Source organism: Orcinus orca, chromosome 5, assembly GCF_937001465.1.
Source record: "Orcinus orca chromosome 5, mOrcOrc1.1, whole genome shotgun sequence".
Lineage (NCBI taxonomy): Eukaryota > Metazoa > Chordata > Mammalia > Artiodactyla > Delphinidae > Orcinus > Orcinus orca.
Window position 1 is genome coordinate 40,619,807 of NC_064563.1, and position 18,672 is coordinate 40,638,478.

At 39.6% G+C, this 18,672-nt stretch overlaps 1 protein-coding gene across 1 annotated transcript in view; it reads right to left on the bottom strand.

Annotated features, from left to right (window-relative positions):
- The window catches only part of PLCH1 (phospholipase C eta 1), a 240,913-nt gene extending 223,136 nt beyond the window's left edge, over window positions 1-17,777 (bottom strand). The window contains exon 1 of the mRNA XM_049709695.1: window positions 17,597-17,777. The gene's annotated coding sequence lies outside the window, so the exon portion shown is untranslated. The remainder of the gene's footprint in view (window positions 1-17,596) is intronic.
- Window positions 17,778-18,672: the final 895 nt, after the last annotated feature.

Sequence of the window (18,672 nt, forward strand, 5' to 3'; positions counted from 1 at the left end):
GTTCTGATTTCCACTGCAACTTCTTTGATCCAAGGGTCATTTTGAAGTATATTTCTGTAATTATTCAGTCATCTTTTGTGATCAGTTTCTAGCTTAACTGCACTGTGATCACAGATCTGGTCTGGATGATACCAATCATTGTTTGCTGTTAAGACTTGCTTGATGACATAGTTTGAGGTCACTTTTTGTAATGTTCTATGTATGTTTGAAAATAATGTGTATTCTGCAGTTTTGAGATGCAATGACCTTCACATGTCTATCAGCTCAAACTTACTAACTGTATTGCTCAAATCTTGTGTGTGGTAGCTGACCTTTTCCCCTCTTTATCAAGTACTGATGAAGTATATTAAAATATCACTAGGAAGGGAATTCCCTGGTGATCCAGTGATTAGGATTCCATGCTGTCACTGCCGAGGGCCTAGGTTCAATCCCTGGTTGGGGAACTAAGATCCCACAAGCCACGCGGCACGGTAAAAAAAAAAAAAATCACTGGGAATATATGTTTCCCATTGTAGTTCTCTCAATTTTTGTGTAATATATGTTGAGACCACGTATTAGAGACCACGTTTTGCGTTATATTGAGACCATGTTTAAAAACCACAAAAGGTTTTTCTCTGATGAGTTCCAACTTTTGAACCAATATGACCTTCTTTTATCTCTAAAAATGCTTTTGACATTTAAAGTCTATTTCATCTGATATCAATATTGCCAGCTTTTAGTTTTTGATGTTAATAGTGACAGCTTTTAGTTTGTAATCACTCATTTATCTTTTTCTATTATTTTACCTTCACCTTTCTGTATCCTTATGTTTTAGACATGTCTTTTATAAACAGCAAATAGCCGAATTTTCATTTTTCATCTAGTCTAACAATCTTTGGTTTCTTTATATTTGCTAATACATTGGATTTTATTTCTACATCTTATTTTGTGTTTGCTACTAGTCGCCTATTCTATATTTCTTTTCTCAACTTTCTTGACTTCAGAGTTAATAGTTTTCTCATTTCAATTTTCCCTGTTGGAAAGTTATTCATTCTTTTACTAAATTTTAGTGGTTGCCCTAGAAATTTTAACAGGTACACTTTACTTATCAAAGTATAAATTTAATCTGTATCTTTAACTTCCTCCCAAACTATACAGGAACTTTAGAAGATATTGACTCCTTCTGCTTCTCCAATTTATTTATGTCACTTATTTTACTTAGTTCCCACTGAAGACATGATTACTACTTTATACAGTCAATGTGTGTTTTACTTACAAATTTTCCTTTTCTTTGTTCATTTTTTTGTTTCTGAGACATTCCATCTGGTAATAATTTTCTTCTGCCTGAAATGTATCCTTTTTGTGAGGATCTGCTAGAATTCTAGGGTTTGTTGTGGTTTTTTTGTTTGTTGGTTGGTTGGTTTTAAGTCTGAGAGTCTTTGTCTTTGCTTTTTAAAGATATTCTTAACGAAAACTGAATCCTAAGCTGATAGTTAATTTCTATCAGGGCATGAAATTTAATATTCTACTGTCTTCTGGCTTCTATTGTCACACCGTCAGGATAATTTGTCATGTCTTTGAAAATAAGCTGCCTCTTCTCTCTGACCTTGCTTAAGATCTTCTCTTTACATTTTGTGTTCTGCAATTTAATTATATTTTGTCTGTGTGGATTTTTCCTTATCCCGAATGGAATTCAGATGACTTCATGAATATGGAAAGTGATACTTTTTATCAGTCCTTGAGAACTGTCAGTCATTATCTTTTTAAATGTTGCCTCTTCCCATTTTCTCTCTTCTTCTGAAATTATAATTAAACTTATATTGAGTCTGAATTCTCTGTCTTCCACATTGATTAACCTTTATTTTGGGGTTTTCATTGTCTTGCCTCTCTGTTGCTATCTGAAAATTTTCTTCAGATCTATCATTCAGTTGACAATTTCCCTGTTCAGCTTCGGTTAATCTGTTCACTGAGTTCTTTTTTTTTTCCCCCAAGTTCTATAATATTTGGTTCTTTCTCAAATCAGCTTGGTTAGTCTTCAGAGTTTCTGGTTCTCAGCTTAAATCTTGTGTTTAGTGATTTTTTTCAAACTATGAGATGCTAATTTTCCTTCTATTGGGTAGGACAAAAGGTTCATTCAGTTTTTTCCGTAAGATGGCTCTAGTAGCACTTAGATGCCTTTAACTTCATTTGAAACAATTTTGTTAAACTGTATGCGATAGCTGTCATATCAGTGTGCATTTAAAAAAAGACATCTAATAAATTAGTGATGTTGAGCATCTTTTCATGTGCCTCTTGGCCATCTGTATGTCTTCCTTGGTGAAACGTCTATTTAGGTCTTCTGCCCATTTATTTATTTTTTTTTGCCGTATGCGGGCCTCTCACTGTTGTGGCCTCTCCCGTTGCGGAGCACAGGCTCTGGACACGCAGGCTTAACGGCCATGGCTCACGGGCCCAGCTGCTCCGCGGCATGTGGGATTTTCCCGGACCGGGGCACGAACCCGTGTCCCCTGCATCCGCAGGCAGACTCTCAACCACTGTGCCACCAGGGAAGCCCCTGCCCATTTTTTAATTGGATTAGTTTTTTTTGATATTGAGCTCCATGAGCTGGGTGTATATTTTGATGATAAATCCCTTGTCGTTTCATTTGCAAATATTTTCTCCCATTCTGAGGGTTGTCTTTTCATCTTGTTTATGGTTTCCTTTGCTGTGCAAAAGCTTTTAAGTTTAATTAAGTCTCATTTGTTTATTTTTGTTTTTATTTCCATTACTCTAGGAGGTGGGTCAAAAAAGAGAGAAATGCAAATCAAAACTACAATGAGGTATCAACTCACACCAGTCAGAATGGCCATCATCAAGTCTAGAAACAATAAATGCTGGAAAGGGTGTGGTGAAAAGGGAACCCTCCTGCACCATATGTGGGAATGTAAATTGATACAACCACTATGAAAAACACTATGGAGGTTCCTTAAAAAACTAAAAATAGAACTACCATATGACCCAGCAATCCCACTACTGGGCATATACCCTGAGGAAACCATAATTCAAAAAGAGACATGTACCACAATGTTCGTTGCAGCACTATTTACAGTAGCCAGGACATGGAAGCAACCTAAGTATCCATCAACAGATGACTGGATAAAGAAGATGTGGCACATATATACAATGGAATATTACACAGCCATAAAAAGAAATGAAATTGAGTTATTTGTAGTGAGGTGGATGGACCTAGTCTGTCACACAGAGTGAAGTAAGTCAAAAGGAGAAAAACAAATACCGTATGCTAACGCATATATATGGAACCTAAAAAAAAAAAAAGGTACTAATGAAACTAGTTGCAGGGTAGGAATAAAGATGTAGACAGAGAATGGACTTGAGGACACGGGGTGGGAGGGGGAAGCTGGGGCAAAGTGAGCTTAGCATCGACATATAAACACTACTGAATGTAAAATAGTTAGCTAGTGGGAAGCAGCAGCATAGCACAGGGAGGTCAGCTCGGTGCTTTGCAATGACCTAGAGGGGTGGGATAGGGAGGACGGGATGGAGGCTCAAGGAGGGGATATGGGGACATATGTATGCATACGGCTGATTCACTCTGGTGTACGACAGAAACTAATGCAGTATTGTGAAGCAATTATACTCCAATAAAGATCTATTAAAAAATAAAAATTTTAAAAGGCATCAAAATTGAATTTTTATAGCCATTTTAATATTGAAGATGGCAGAAAAAAGCAACATTTTCCATATATTATGCTTTATTATTTCAAGAAAGGTAAAAATGCAACTGAAACGCACAAAAAGATTTGTGCAGTGTATGGAAAAGGTGCTGTGACTGATCAAATATGTCAAAAGTGGTTTGTGAAGATTTCTCACTGAACGATGCTCCATGGTCGGGTAGACCAGTTGAAGTTGATAGCGATCAAATTGAGACATTAATTGAGAACAATCAACGTTATACCACGAGGGAGATAGCCGACATACTCAAACTATCCAAATCAAGAACTGAAAATCATTTGCACCAGCTTGTTTATGTTCATCGCTTTGATGTCTGGGTTCCACATAAGTTAAGCGAAAAAAACCTTCTTGACCGTATTTCCTCATGCGATTCTCTACTGAAACGTAATGAAAACGTTCCACTTTTAAAACAAATTGATGGGCGATGAAAAGTGGATACTATACAACAATGTGGAATGGAAGAGATCGTGGGGCAAGTGAAATGAACCACCACCAACCACAACAAAGGCCAGTCTTCATACAAAGAAGGTAATGTTGTGTATATGGTGGGATTGGAAGGGAGTCCTCTATTATGAGCTCCTTCTGGAAAACCAAGCGATTAATTCCAACAAGTACTGTTCCCAATTAGACCAACTGAAAGCAGCACTCAATGAAAATCGCCCAGAATTAGTCAACAGAAAACGCATAATCTTCCATCAGGATAACGCAAGACCGCATGTTACTTTGATGACCAGGCAAAAACCGTTACAGCTTGGCTGGGAAGTTCTGATTCATCCGCCATATTCACCAGACGTTGCACCTTCAGATTTCAATTTATTTCGGTCTTTAAAAATTCTCTTAATGGAAAAAATTTCAGTTCCCTGGAAGACTGTAAAAGGCACCTAGAACAGTTCTTTGATCAAAAAGATAAAAAGTTTTGGGAAGAAGGAATTATGAAGTTTCATGAAAAATGGTAGAAGGTAGTGGAACAAAAGGGTGAATACATTGTTTAATAAAGTTCTTGGTGAAAATGAAAAATGTGTCTTATTTTTACTTAAAAAACAGAAGGCATATTTTGGCCCACCCAGTAATTTCATTGGTGGGGATTCTTTGAAGTCTAGGATAAAAATAGATTCTTCCAAAAGAAGGGGGAAAATTGGTGTTCGCTCAGTACCAGGGACACTTGCAATGTAGGAACTCTTTAAATCAAATTTTCATTTTGAGGTTTTTCTGACCACCTAGTTATTATGATTCCAGATGCAAATCTGTATTAAAGCTGGCTCAGGATCACAAATTCTCAGGACCAAATAATCAGGGTCTGCTCAGAACCAAGATTTTTGAAAGGTGATTTTCCTTACAATATTATAGGGTTAGAAAGAAGGTAGATAATTATTTTTATTTTTGTTTTTATTCTAATTCACCCTTACAATGAGGGAGAAGCCCTTTGAAGTCCTAGCTTTATGACCAAATGGTCCCTTCTCAGATGTTTTAACTTTATCTCTTGTCCCTTGTGCCCTCAGGCCATGAAAGCAGAAGTTCAAGTTAACCTGGTTTGGCAAATGTCCTCAGGGCAAAAAGCCAGCTTCATTGCTCAGTAGACCCCTCTTCACTTAGCATTTAAAGCCTGAATATTCATTACTTTCTTACAGGTTACTGCACTTAAGAAAATAATCTTTCTACTGTACCCAACATATTCAAATTGTTTCATCGGGAGTATCAGTGAACTATATTGCTAGAAACAGAATTCAAGCCTGGGAATTCACATTCAAAGCCACAGAACCTTGCAATCTGACAGTCAAATCAGGACCTGATCTAACCCAAAAGCTTATTAGGCTCAGTGCCTGCTAATTTGTAATAACGGCTGATACTTTTTAGCACTTCCTATGTGCCAAGTATTGTGGTATATATTTTATGAAACATTATTTTTTTCATCTTTACAGTGATCCTAAGGGCTAGGTATAATTATTATCCCCATTTTACAGATAGAGAAACTGAAGCACAGAGAGGTTAAGTAACTACCTAAGGTCCACAGCTATCAAGTGACAGCACTGGTACTTGAACTAAATAAAAATTAACTTCAGTGATTACACTTTTAAGATCTATGTAATTTTGCTCCCTAATAAATAATGAATATAAGACAGGGAAAGAGAAAAAAGACAATAAAAGAAAGAGAAAGGGAGCGAACGCACTACTAGGTATGGCAAACTCAGTAATGAGATCCAGACTTTTCAATGTACAATCTTTTCCAATTCCCTATGTTCATGTAAGGGTTGAGATATTTTTCATCTTCTAAAAATATATTCCTTCACTTTCAAAGTGGGCACGAAGTGCAGATTGGAAATTAAAACTACATTGAGAAAAAAAACACTCAAAGGAATGACTGTTTGGTAATTAGATTTCAACTCTCAGTGGCCATCAGTCTTGAAATCCAGCCCAATATTAACACCTTTGATCATATATGAAGACTATTCCTGATGACACACTGACATCCAAAAAATCCTTGATTTATACTAGTTGTCTCTAAACCAGTGATTTCCATACTTTTTGAATATTAGAAATGGACTTCAGAATAGCTCCACCCACAATTCCCTCATATATAAGGATGCCCAAAATTCAGTCTCAGAAATGTCAACCCCCAGAGAAGGGCAGATCCCCCAGCTTTCCCAAGTTCATCTTATCCTCTTCTCTTGTCCACTTCCCTACCCACCAGTGAGAGAAGGGAGCTTATCACAAGGAATGTGTTGGATTCCCAACTTTGCCTGCTTTCCCTAACCCTTCCACCGAGCAATACGCGCGGCTCCAACAGGAGATCTGCCTTGAGCTGGCCAGCTAAACCTCCAGGCAGTACCTTCTCTCCTTCCCAACCACAGCAGGGTGAGTAGGGGAAGTGTCCCCCTTTTTGTGTTCAAAAATAGGATCTCAGGACCCCTTAATGTGCAAAAAGCTATAATCAAATCAATTTATGAATCAAATAACCCACAAGTATGCTCTGGGCTCTACTATACGTACTGAGGGGATGGAGAGATGCCTAAACACCGTCCCAGTCATCAAGAAGCCAACGATCTAGATGGGAGAATAGTGCATAGATGGAAACAAAAGATTTATATAAAACTTGCACAGGAAAACGCAGAATGTATGATTGGTGGCAAATGAAGCATATTGTAAAGGTTCAAAGAAAAGAAACCAAGGCTGTCAGGAAAGAGTTCCTGGACGGTGGGAGCATAGAGCTAGATCTCAAAAGATCAGTAGGTTTAAAAGAGGGAAGATGAGATGGAGGGGAACAGGAAGGGCAGTTTAGTAGGAAGGCACTGTGAATGCTCAAAATACTGCTCAGTTATCAAGGTAAAAATTACTAATTTACATTGTTAATATGATGTTTAAATACATTGTGATAGGGAATTCCCTGGCCGTCCAATGGTCAAGACTCTCCCCTTTCACTGCTGAGAGCACAGGGTCGATTCCCTGGCCAGAGAACTAAGATCCCACAAGCTGCATGGTACAGCCAAAAAAATAAAAAAATACATTGTGATATAACAAAGTATATATAAGGAAATTGGCAAAAATAACATTTCACCAAGAATGCCTAAACATAACTTATTCAGAATATAAATCCCACAATAGGCCTCTCTTTAAAAGGATGGTAGGGATCAAAGACAATTTTGCAAACATTTCAGCCTAAGATAATGGTGGTAAAATTAAGAATTAAAGTTTAGTTTCTCTAAACCAGCAGAGATGTTAACTTTCTAACTGTTCAACAGAGAACTTATATCAATGTAAATATAAGAATATCAGAAATTATAAAAAGGACAAGTAAAAGGTCCTAAAAGCAATACAGAAGGAGATGGGATATTAAACTTAATTTGCTCATATAAATTCTCAAGTTCAAAAGAACAGCAAAAAAATCTAGTCAAATATTTTGAATTGTGGAAACTCAGCTTTGTTTTTCATGTGCCGTATCCTTAATCTTTAAGAAGCTCTGGGGAAAAAAAATCCGAAGCTGATGGAGGTAGCCCAAGTTAAATGCATCTAACACATTTCGTGTTAACTTACTCTTTTCAAGCTTATAAGTTCTTGATTCTTTAAGTCTAGGTAATAAACAGCCTGTTTGAAGTTGCCATCTGACGAAAGGTGTCATAGAAAGCATTAATAAGAAAAAATAGGGAAATAAAACCCAAGCAGTATTACAAATTCCTCAAATGAAATTTATAGTGTGGATTTGATGTTTTCTTCTTAAAGTAGAACAAAATAGATTATAGACACAGAAACTAACTCCTGGTTATTTCTCACTGGCCTATATGTTTTCTATTATATTCTCTTGCATAGTTTCCTTCCATTGAATATCTAATATGTTCCCACTAAAATCATGGGAACCAGACTGAGACACTATTCTAGTGGCCAGGTCTTGGTTCATGGCCACCCTCAGAATCCTCCATTATTCCAAAAGAATCTTGTCCACATTCAAGGAAGAGCAGCGTTCTCCTGAGTGTCCAAACAAACAGAATCAGAACCCACCAAAGTCTGAACGCTCAACATTTCTTCTTTCCTTCAGTAATGCTAGGACACAAGAACCTATGCAGCCACAAGAGACAATAAGGAATTCAAGTTAGCTTTGATCCCAGGCAGTGGGAACCAAGCAGTGCTACAGCCAAGCCCAGTGTTGACACCATCCTGCCAGGACTGGAGATACTTTTGGATTCCAAAGACACCAACTCTCCCATACCTGGGGAGATGAGTGAAATATTTGAGACTTGGAAGGAAGTGTGAAAAGCAACTAAATGCTTATCATATAAGAAAAGTAAGTGTGCTGACTCTGATCCTCTATCAGGCAGTGATCTGAAACCTATTCATTTGTCTCTTCAAAACTAATTTTTTAATCTATAATAGAAAGAATGAAGTGACACCTTCTACTCTGAGGCTCTGCTCAAAATGGAAATTTGTAAAGTTACCCGTAAGTGAATATGAGGAAAGCAAGTTTTATCTATATCAAGATGCTAATTTTTTACCTATCAGGTCAGCAAAAATCAAGAAGTTTAATGACAAATGGTGTTGGTGAGGGTGTGGAGAAATCGTCATGTAATACATTTCTGATAAGGGTAAAAATTGTACAAATTCTATTGAAGTCAATTTGACGATATTTAGCAAAATTACAAACGTACATACCTTTGACTTAGCAATCCCACTTCCAAAAATATATTCTATAGCCATACTTGAACATGCAAACAGTGTATATATAGAGTTATTTACTGTACCATTGTTTTCAAAAGATCAGAAGCAACCTAATTGTCCATTAATCTGGTTAAATTTTAGTATATCCATACATTGGAAAATAGGTGGCCCTTAAAAAGAAATCCAGAATAGCCAACATAATATTGAACAAAGTTGGGAGACTGAAACTATCCTACTCAAGACTTACTCTAAAGCTATAGTAATCAAGACAGTGTGGTATTGAAGAAAGAGTAGATAAATAGGTCAATGGAACAGAATATATAGCCTGGAAATAGACCCACATAAATGGAATCACTGATCTTTTACAAACAAGCAAAGGCAATACTATGGAACAAAGACAGTTCTTTTCAAAAAAATGGTGCTGGAACAACTGGACATCCACATGCAAAGAAACGAATCTAAACATAGTCCTTATACCCTTCACAAAGATTAACTCAAAATGAATCACAAACCTAAATTTAAAACACGAAACTATAAAACTCCTAGAAGATAACATAGGAAAAATATCTAGATGACCTTGGGCATGGTGGTGACTTTTTAGATACAACACCAAAGGGATGATCCATGAAACAAAGAATTGGTAAGCTAAACTTCATTACACCTTAAACCTTCTGCTCTGTGAAAAACAATGTCAAGAGAACGAAAAGACAAGCCACAGCCTGGCACAGAATATTTGCAAAAGACACATCTGATAAAAGACTATTAGTCAAAGTACACACAGAATTCTTAAAACACAAAAAAAACCACCTGATTTAAAAATGGGCCAGAAACCTTAACAGACACCTCACCAAAGATACAGAGACGGCAAAGAAGCATACGAAAAGATGCTCTACGTGATAAATCATCAGGAAATGCAAATTAAAACGAGATACGATTACACACCTATTAGAATGGCCAAAATCCAGAACACTCACACCACAAAATGTCGGTGGGGATGTAGAGCAACAGGAGTGCTCCTTCCTTGCTGGTGGGGATGTAAAATGGCACAGCCTCCTTGGCAGACAGTTTGGCAGTTTCTTACAAAACTAAACATATTCTTACCACACGATCCGGCAGTTGTGCTCCTTGGTATTTACACAAAGGAGTTGACAACATATGTCCACACAGAAACCTCCACATGAATGTTTATAGCAACTTGATTCATAATGGCCAAAACTTGGAAGTAATCGAGATATCCTGCAGTAGGTGAAGGCAGAACACAGGATGTTTAGGGCAGTGAAAACACAGTGTATGATATCACAATGATGGATACAGGTCATTACACATTTGCCCAAACCCACAGAATGCACAACACCAAGAGTTAACTGTAATGTAAACCATGTAATCTAGGTGATTATCATGTGTCAAAGTGGGTCATCAATTGTAACAAATGCACCATTCTGCTGGGGGTTGTTGGTAATGGGGCGTCTACGAACGGGTGGGGCAGGGAGCACATGGGAAAGTCTGCACCTTCCCTTCAATTTTGCTGTGTACCTACAACTGCTTTTTTCAAATAAAGTAAAAAGAAAAAAGAATTAAGAAGCTCTATGTGCTAATATGGAATGATATAAAAATATATTGTTACAAGAAAAAATGCAGAATCACATGGATGGTGCATTACCATTTGATTCTTAAAAGGAAGAAAGCATCCATATGTATTTGCTTGTATATATATATATCTTTTTGAAAAAATACATAAGAAACTAATAACACTATTGGTCTATTAAAGAACTGGATGGCTGAAGAACAGAGGTGAGAGAATTTTCACTCAATGCCCTTTTACCTTTAAAAAAAATTTACACATGAGAATGTATGATCTATTCAGTTATTCTTTTCTAGCAAAAGTTACAGAGTAATAAGAAGAATTCTGTGAGGAAAGAATGTTTTATTTACTTCACCAAATTTGAGATGAGAAATTTTCAAGAAAGTGCTGAGAGCTGACCCTGACTTGAGTTTTTGCTTTTGATTGAAACTGGACACTAAATAGTAGATTTCACATTTCTCTTTTGACGAGTAAAAAAGAAGGTGGTACACAGTTTGTGTTCACTCTCTTCCAAGACTGTATTTTAATGATTTACTCAGTAAACAGAAAACTACTTCCAATTCACAACCTATTTCAAACAAGAAAAGCTGTGGTTCACAATAAAACATTTGTACACAAGTTTTTTTTTTCCCTTGTTCAATTTGAGAAGAAAAGATTCCTCTGACATTCACATTCAGACACTGCTCAGCAAAATAAAATCATCACATTATAGGGATTTCTCTATGGGTAAAAAAAATGGGGCGGGGTGTGGGGGGCTTTCTGGGCTTCACTCCATAAACACACTGCCAGCATAAGACAGGTTTAGTGACTCAGGAGTGGGACAGGTCTGATTCCCATTGGCCCACTGAGTCTGGGGGCAGCCAATACCTGATGCTCTATGAGAGGGAAGAAAACCATGAAAATTCAAAACAAACCTCCCCAAGCCCTGTTATTGAAATCCAGTGTTAAAAAAACATTTAAAAATGACTAAAAAAAAAAATTACTAAACGTGAAATTTGAGACTTAAGATAGTGAGAAAGAGAATTTCTCTTCTTTGAAATCACTTCCCAGTTTCCTACTTCTACCACTTAGGACCCAGGAGGTGGTTACTTATTTCTTTATTATTGAAACCCAAGTATTGTTTTTCTTACTTTAATTTTACTTATTAAGTTTCAAAATCTAAAGGCATAATAAAGGTATACAATGAAGAGTTTACCTCTGGTATCTGTCTCGCAACTAACATTAGTTTCTAGTGTACCCTTCAAGAAATATTCTATATGCATGGAAGAAAATCCTCCCTTCTTTTCTCAACCCTCCCTTTCTGTTTTACACAAATGGTTGTAAGGAACCAACAGTCTTTACATTGAAATAAAAATCAAAGGATCTTTTCATAATACTAACTCCTTTTTCTATAAAGAAATCTTTTTTTAAAAAAATTTCTTTTCAATCCCATATCACTCAAAGTTAAGAAACAGTTGCTTGGCAAAAAGAAACAGGAGGTCTAGAGAACTAAATAACATACAATTACACAGCAAATCAACTCACTTAACTTCTGGTCCAGGATTCTGACCCCTGAAAAAAAACATACAGGTCTTCAAAGTTCCCACCAGAGGTTCCGCTAGCACTCCACGGAGACCTGTTCCAAGATCCAGATGCTCCTTCAGTTAAATTGAAGAGGGAGAGAAGAGGAAGTGGGAAGCTAAATTCAAATGTTTGGTTCTGGCGGACTAGCAACAAGGAAGTGAAGGCAGATCTAAGAGAAACCATGATTGCCTTAGATCAGTTAATCAGTAACTCACATGCGATAGCACCAAACTAGATCTTTCTGCCTTCCAGTGGCAATTTAAAGCTAAGGCATGGGCACCTGAATGGTTGGACAGGTTCTTAAGTCCCTTGCTAAATTCAGAAGACAGAGCCACAGAGAAAAGAGGCTGCTAGTAGGATAAGACACAGAAAAACTCATGAAGGAGGAAACTCAGAGCGCTCCAGGGCCCTATGTGTTGCCTCAAGCGAGGCTGGCATCCAGTCTTCTGAAACCCTCCACCTTTTCTTCTCCCCTGCAGTCAGACATAGGGAGAAAAGAAGGCCCAGGATAGAGGTGTGCTTTTAAGGTGTGGTGTACTAATAAGGTCAGTAGACCAGGTGTCTGCTGGCAATGTCAAGGTTCAAGTCCCATTTCAGCTCTGTGAGTGTGGACATTCCTGAGCCTCAGTTTACTCATGGGTAAACCCACTCAAAAATACAGCAGATCTGAAACCAGCTTAGTACAGTCTCAACACCACAGCCAGCGTGGTTTTAGAAGCACCAAAACTCCAGATTCTAGCCTAAATTTAGAAATTTTCAGCAACTGTGCAAGTTGATTCAGGTCTCCAATTTGAAAAGCATTACAGAAAGACACCATCTGATTCTATCTAGCAGTAAAGTTTATGCAAGATAAAAATCAACATCTAAGTCTTGGGATGCCAGAAAATACACATTAAAATCATGAGGGGTCCTCTTAGACCCAGCACAATTTGACAACACAATCTCAAAGTGATAAGTGGGCCACTTTGATGTGAAAAAGCATCGGCAGAAGAGAATCTAAACACCACTCACTTCTAAACAAATAGCCAACACAGTTTATAAACAAAGTCTTGAATGTGTTTCTGGAACCAGGCCTGAATTTATAACCTCCTAAACTCCATAGAGGGAATGCAGCTTCTCCACTCACCAAAAAGCTGAACAGAAAAACCTCTAAATGTCTATTTTGATTGGCATGGTGAGTTTGAAATGAAAACTCAGTATTTTTCATAAATTAAGCCTTGCCTTTCTGAGTGGGAACATGATGTAATAGAGCACGTAGGCAGACAGACCTGGGTTCAAATTCCAAGACTATTCCATACTCACTTAGATCTTGGGCAAGAAAGAAATCTCCAGGTCTCACTAGTAACATGGGATAATAACTCCTGCGTCTTTTTATGAATTTTAAAGTGACCTAAAATAAATGCCCAGGCACGTGGTTGGAATAAATCAATGTTTATTTCCTCCTTTACTTCCAGAGTCCCTTGTTTAAGATATTTACTGGACAATAACGAGAAAAGCTGCTCTACCATGTATTAAATCCTAATCATGGCAGAATTCCTCAGGCCAAAATACATACTGAAAAATATCTCTTTTGCGTTTATGCATGTGAACCATATACATTCTCACGACATACACGTGGTTATAACCAAATATCAGAAGGTGCCCACTGTCAATTCCACTCAGTGAAATTAGATTAAGTCATAAAACATTGCTGGTGTTTGAACATTTTATAACTACAACTATAGCAAGTTCATACGGTTACAAATACCCAAAGTCTAGAGCGAGGATTTCATATCTGTCCTCCCTGGATTTCCTAGAAACAGCAGGATCATTAGAAATCAGAACATTTTCACTGGGTTCTTTCATTTATTAGCTGTATGACTTTAAGGAAATCCTGTGGCAACCTTAGGCCCTGGTGTCCTGATTCACATAATAGTAGACATATTTTTCTGCTCTGTAATTTCATGATGATCATGAGGTACAAGCATTTAGTTTAGTGCATCTAAAATGCAGACTTGATGAGAATTTTTTTTAACTTTGCTATAAAAGTTTTCTTAGTTGTCCCTCTGTGTTCATCCTGTCCTCTTTTACTTTGAAGCATGGAAGACAGAGACCCTGAGGATAATAACACAAAGCTGTGTAAACTTCTTCATGGGCTTCTTAAAATGCACTTCTAATTCGGCACACCCTACCACAGCAGTCCTGGATTTCTCCTTAAACAAAAATCGTCACGGGTGTCAAAGAGATGTGAGTGAGTGTCCACTGAACTGTGTCTAAATGATTTTCCTTGTGAGCAAAGCTGGCCTGGAATAAGCCCCTACCAGTGAGGAAAGAGAACATGCTTCCCAGGCCGAGGAGGCATTGTTCAAAGTAATGAGTTCTGCACCACTTGGGCCACAATTCACAGCTGAGTCTGATTTTCCAAGACAGAGAGCAATAACCAAATGGGGATGATCTTCAGCAAGCTTCTCTGAGCTGATAATAAAAGACTCATGAGGTGGTGAAGGAAAGGAGGCTATAGTCTCCCTAATGTTCTGTGTCCTAAGAGTGACAATAGGAAATGTTGGTCAACCTTGGTCAATATTATGCCAGAGGTTTGTCACTGCTGTAATGGATTTCAATAGAGTCTGAACTCATGAAGAATGCCTAGAAATTATTCCAGTTCAAAAGTTAAAACGTTCAAATGCCCTACTGTATTCCTTTTATCCGTCTACCATAATTTTGTATCCTTTTTTTTTTTCTGCTCAGAGAAATGATAGTCATGATCCTTCAAGCATGCAGACCAACACTATTCTTAGAAGGGAGCTGCAGGAGGTTTATTATGTCGTGAAACACGGAGCCAGAACAAAGGACTACTGAATCACTCACCTTATCTTCATCTAAGAAACCTGAGAATTACAGGATTCCTCTGTTGCTCCCAAACTCTGAGCTGCACTTGCCAAGAAAGAAGGTTTTAGGGCTGAGACTACATTACAAAAATGTAAAAAGACAGGTGCACACGATGCTTCTTACCATATATATAAGATTCTTATCTAAAATGCTCAAAAACAATGTTCAGGGTTTTTTTCAATCAGAATTTAAGCATTTGTTTCTGAATCTAGACATCTGATTACTTGGCACTTAATTAAGTGCTCCCCCCTTAAGAATACCAGATAGTATCTGTACCCTGAAAACCTGAAACAGGATTAGAATTATTGCAGAAGTCACGAGTCTCAGTTCATTGAGGACAGAAATCTAGGTTTATTTGTCTATATCATATATAACTAGCTTTCAATAAATATCTGTTGACTAAATGAATAAATTAAGTAGAAAGCATGTAACAGTTTTCCTAGTATATTACATCAAAGCACCCTAACATAAAGCACCTTTATCATATTCTATTTCTATAATTCTATCCTTATATTTAGAAGATTGATTCTAAAAATAAGTTTAACTGATGTTGATGTAGGAAAATGTTATCAAGCAGAAGCAATGACTGTAACAGCTTTTATGAAGAATCTGGTGCAGCAATAAATCCTGGCTCTGCCCATCAACCTTCCCTCCCTTTGTCTCATCCCATCACCACCCCCCAGCCTTCCCCCAAGCACTCCCAATCTCATTATCCCATGATCTGCTAAACTGCAGTTTATACCTCCTGGAACCAGCAGACACACATGTCACTGAGAATTAGGGAACTGGAGGCAGTTACGAGCCACCAAATAGGGTCACAAAGTATCTGAACCTGGAAATTAAGAGGTTTTCTATTTTTTTAATTATGGAAAAAAAAGAAAAATTTAATTGGACATTTTTAAACATTTGAGCTAGATGGACTGCATAATGTCTCGGCATTTATAATGACTGCGATGGGAGAGAGAATTTTAACAGCACGTTATTTGCTAATCATCTGAAAAATATTACCGTTGACTACATTTGCTGATGGTGGAAGGATATTGTCTGAAAACTTCTACCACTAATAAACATTTGCTATTCTTGAAGGCAGATTATTTAAAAATAGGATACTGCAAGACAGTACTCATGTGTTACTTCATCTAAGGTAGTTTTATGCCACACTTTATCCCAGGAAGAGTAACTTCATTTTAAAACTTTTATTAGCAGTTAATTCTAACCAATGTTTAGTTAACAACAACTAGGTATACCAACCATGCTGCCAAATATTGATGCAACCTAAGAAACAGTGAGCCACAGGAAGCTACAGCTCATTCTACATGCCCCTTAAGATGTGTACCCTTGCCAAATGCTAACCTGTGTGTAAACAAATGAAACTTTTAAAAGGGGACGGAGCTGTCAAGACTTAGAATTTTAAGGAAAATGACTCTCAATCTCTTAACAGAAAGCTTGAGGAATCTGACTCGTTCGTATTAAGGCTTCTTGAACATTCCCTGAAGATTAAACCCAGAAGTGACCAAAACGCCGGAGCAACTGGAAAAACAATCACTTCTTCTGGGAAAGCCCTTGTTTCTTTTCTTTGGCATTTTACTTTGGTCCATTTTGGAACGCATCTCGTTCTCGTTAACAAGCCAAAAGGAAGACACAGGTGCTGCCCGTTTGTGCGCGCCCGGCTCTCCACCTGCGGAAAGCCGGCACAGGTCTGTCCCCTTAATGCTCAAGAGCAAACACCTGACCAATTTTTTTTTTTAAACTGCTTAAACAGTAAGTAAAAATATTTTATTGGTCTCCACTTTCATGGGCTAGAAGGGGGGGGGGGGATCTCAAATACTGCCCTAATAAGCAATTCCTCACCTCTTCAGTCTAACATCAAAGTGGTATTGCCGTGGGAGGTGGGAGTCCTCTTTTAAATTTTAACTGGTTATTGTTTGAATGCTGAACTCCTACCGTCAAAATGAGATCATAAACTTATTCCGAGTTACAAACAACAAAGAATAAGTCTGAGGGAGCGCGAAAGAGGGCGCCTCAGACGCCCAACAGGGAACAGGGCTTGGGGGCACGCGGGCTGGCGTCTCGGACTCGCGGCGCGGTCGCCATGGGAACCCCGCGCAGGCGCAGAGCGCGCTGCTGTGTGGCCCGGACTTGCCTCTACCGCTCAGCGCTGCGCCGCTCCGGTGCCCCTGGTTTATTCCAGGAAGGGGCAATGGAGTAAATCCTCCTCGCGCTGAGAGCACCAGGTCTTCTCCGAAAACGCCCTGAGTGGGGTCACCGGGCGCAGGAAGAACCGTGAGACTCCAAGTGTAATGGACACCGCACTCCCCTTGCTGGGAAAAGCGGACCTGCTCTCTTTGCGGCGTCTGGCGGTCAGAGACAGGTCCCGGGGGTCCCGCGTAGGGGTGAAGCATCCTGCAACGAGCGATGCTTTACCGTCCACGGGGCGTAAACCCCACTCACCACAAGAGACCCGAGAATGAAATTCTGGCGCGGGCTCACACACCCATTCTGCCGAATTACGGAACCCCAAGACCAGCCGAGGTCCAGTTCTCCGCACAGGGTTTGGGGGATCCCCACTCACACCACCACTCACACTGTCCTAAAGAGCGTGTCCCGTCTGGAACTGCCACGAGAGGAACTCGAGCCACCTGCTCACTTGCACACGGGGACTGCTGTAACAGTCCTCTTTTTCTTTCTTGTCCCCCCCCATTCCCCCCCCCCCCCCAAAGCACTGACCTGCTCAACTTCTGACTGTTCGGGAGATGAAGGACTTCTCGGAGTCGCCGGCAGAGCAGCAGCCTCCAAAGTGCTGGCGTGATGAGTTACTGGCCCCTGTGACTCCAACTTCAAAACCCTGTCGAGGAGCAGAAGAGCCCCCAAGAAGGGCCCTTCTCCACACCGGCCTGCAGAACCCCCGAGACGGGCTGGGCAGAGTGGGGCGCCGCTGCCACAACCTGCTTTCTCATTCAAATGCTCACGCTCACTCCGGCGCCCCCACCCTCCCAGCCCCGCAGCTCCCGCGGAAATCAGGAACTGGAGCTCGGGAGAGCGGACTGGAGCTCCCGCCGCCACCACTGGGCCCAGCCGGCTGGGTGGAGGGGGCAGAGCGCCGGACCTGGACCCCTGGGCCTACACCTCCTTGCGAGTCTCGCCGGCAGGCAAGGGCCAGAAGCACTGGGGATGAAGTCTTTTTCTTCTTCTTCTTCCTCAAGTTTCAAAGGTTCCCAAACCCAGAACAACCCCCTTGATACTCATTTTGGGGCTGTGCTGCGGAGAGCGGTGGTGGGAAAGTACAGGAGTTGCGAAATGAAGTTGGAGAGGAAGGGCGCAGGGACTGTGTGCAGGTTGTACCAAAGTAAAAAGTGTCAGAAGCACATCTTAAATTCCGAACTGCCCATTTTCTCTCCCCTTGCGTTTTGTACCATTCTAAGAAAAATAGCATCTATTATGCTACTATATAACCAACGAGATCTCTTGTAAGTCAAGTCCAGCTAAGACTGAGGAAGAGAGAGGGTAGTTAACACTGCTTTTATTCCCTCCCGCCCCCACCCCTCCGGCCCCATCTCTTCTTCCAGATGCTTCTCCTAAGCGCTAACAGGCCAATTATTCAATCAGATCAAATTGATGGCAGGTGGACTCAAGCGGTGAATGAGAGCACGGCCCTGGCGGAGGAAAGCTTGCACACAGTAGGCACTCAAATGGTGCTGAAACGATGAAGTCTAGTGAGCATCCTGACGTGGTGAGTGACCAGGTGGCTGCAGCTGTTGGAACGCTGACCACCGCTGGCCCGGGCAGCAGCAGTGTGATCCGGC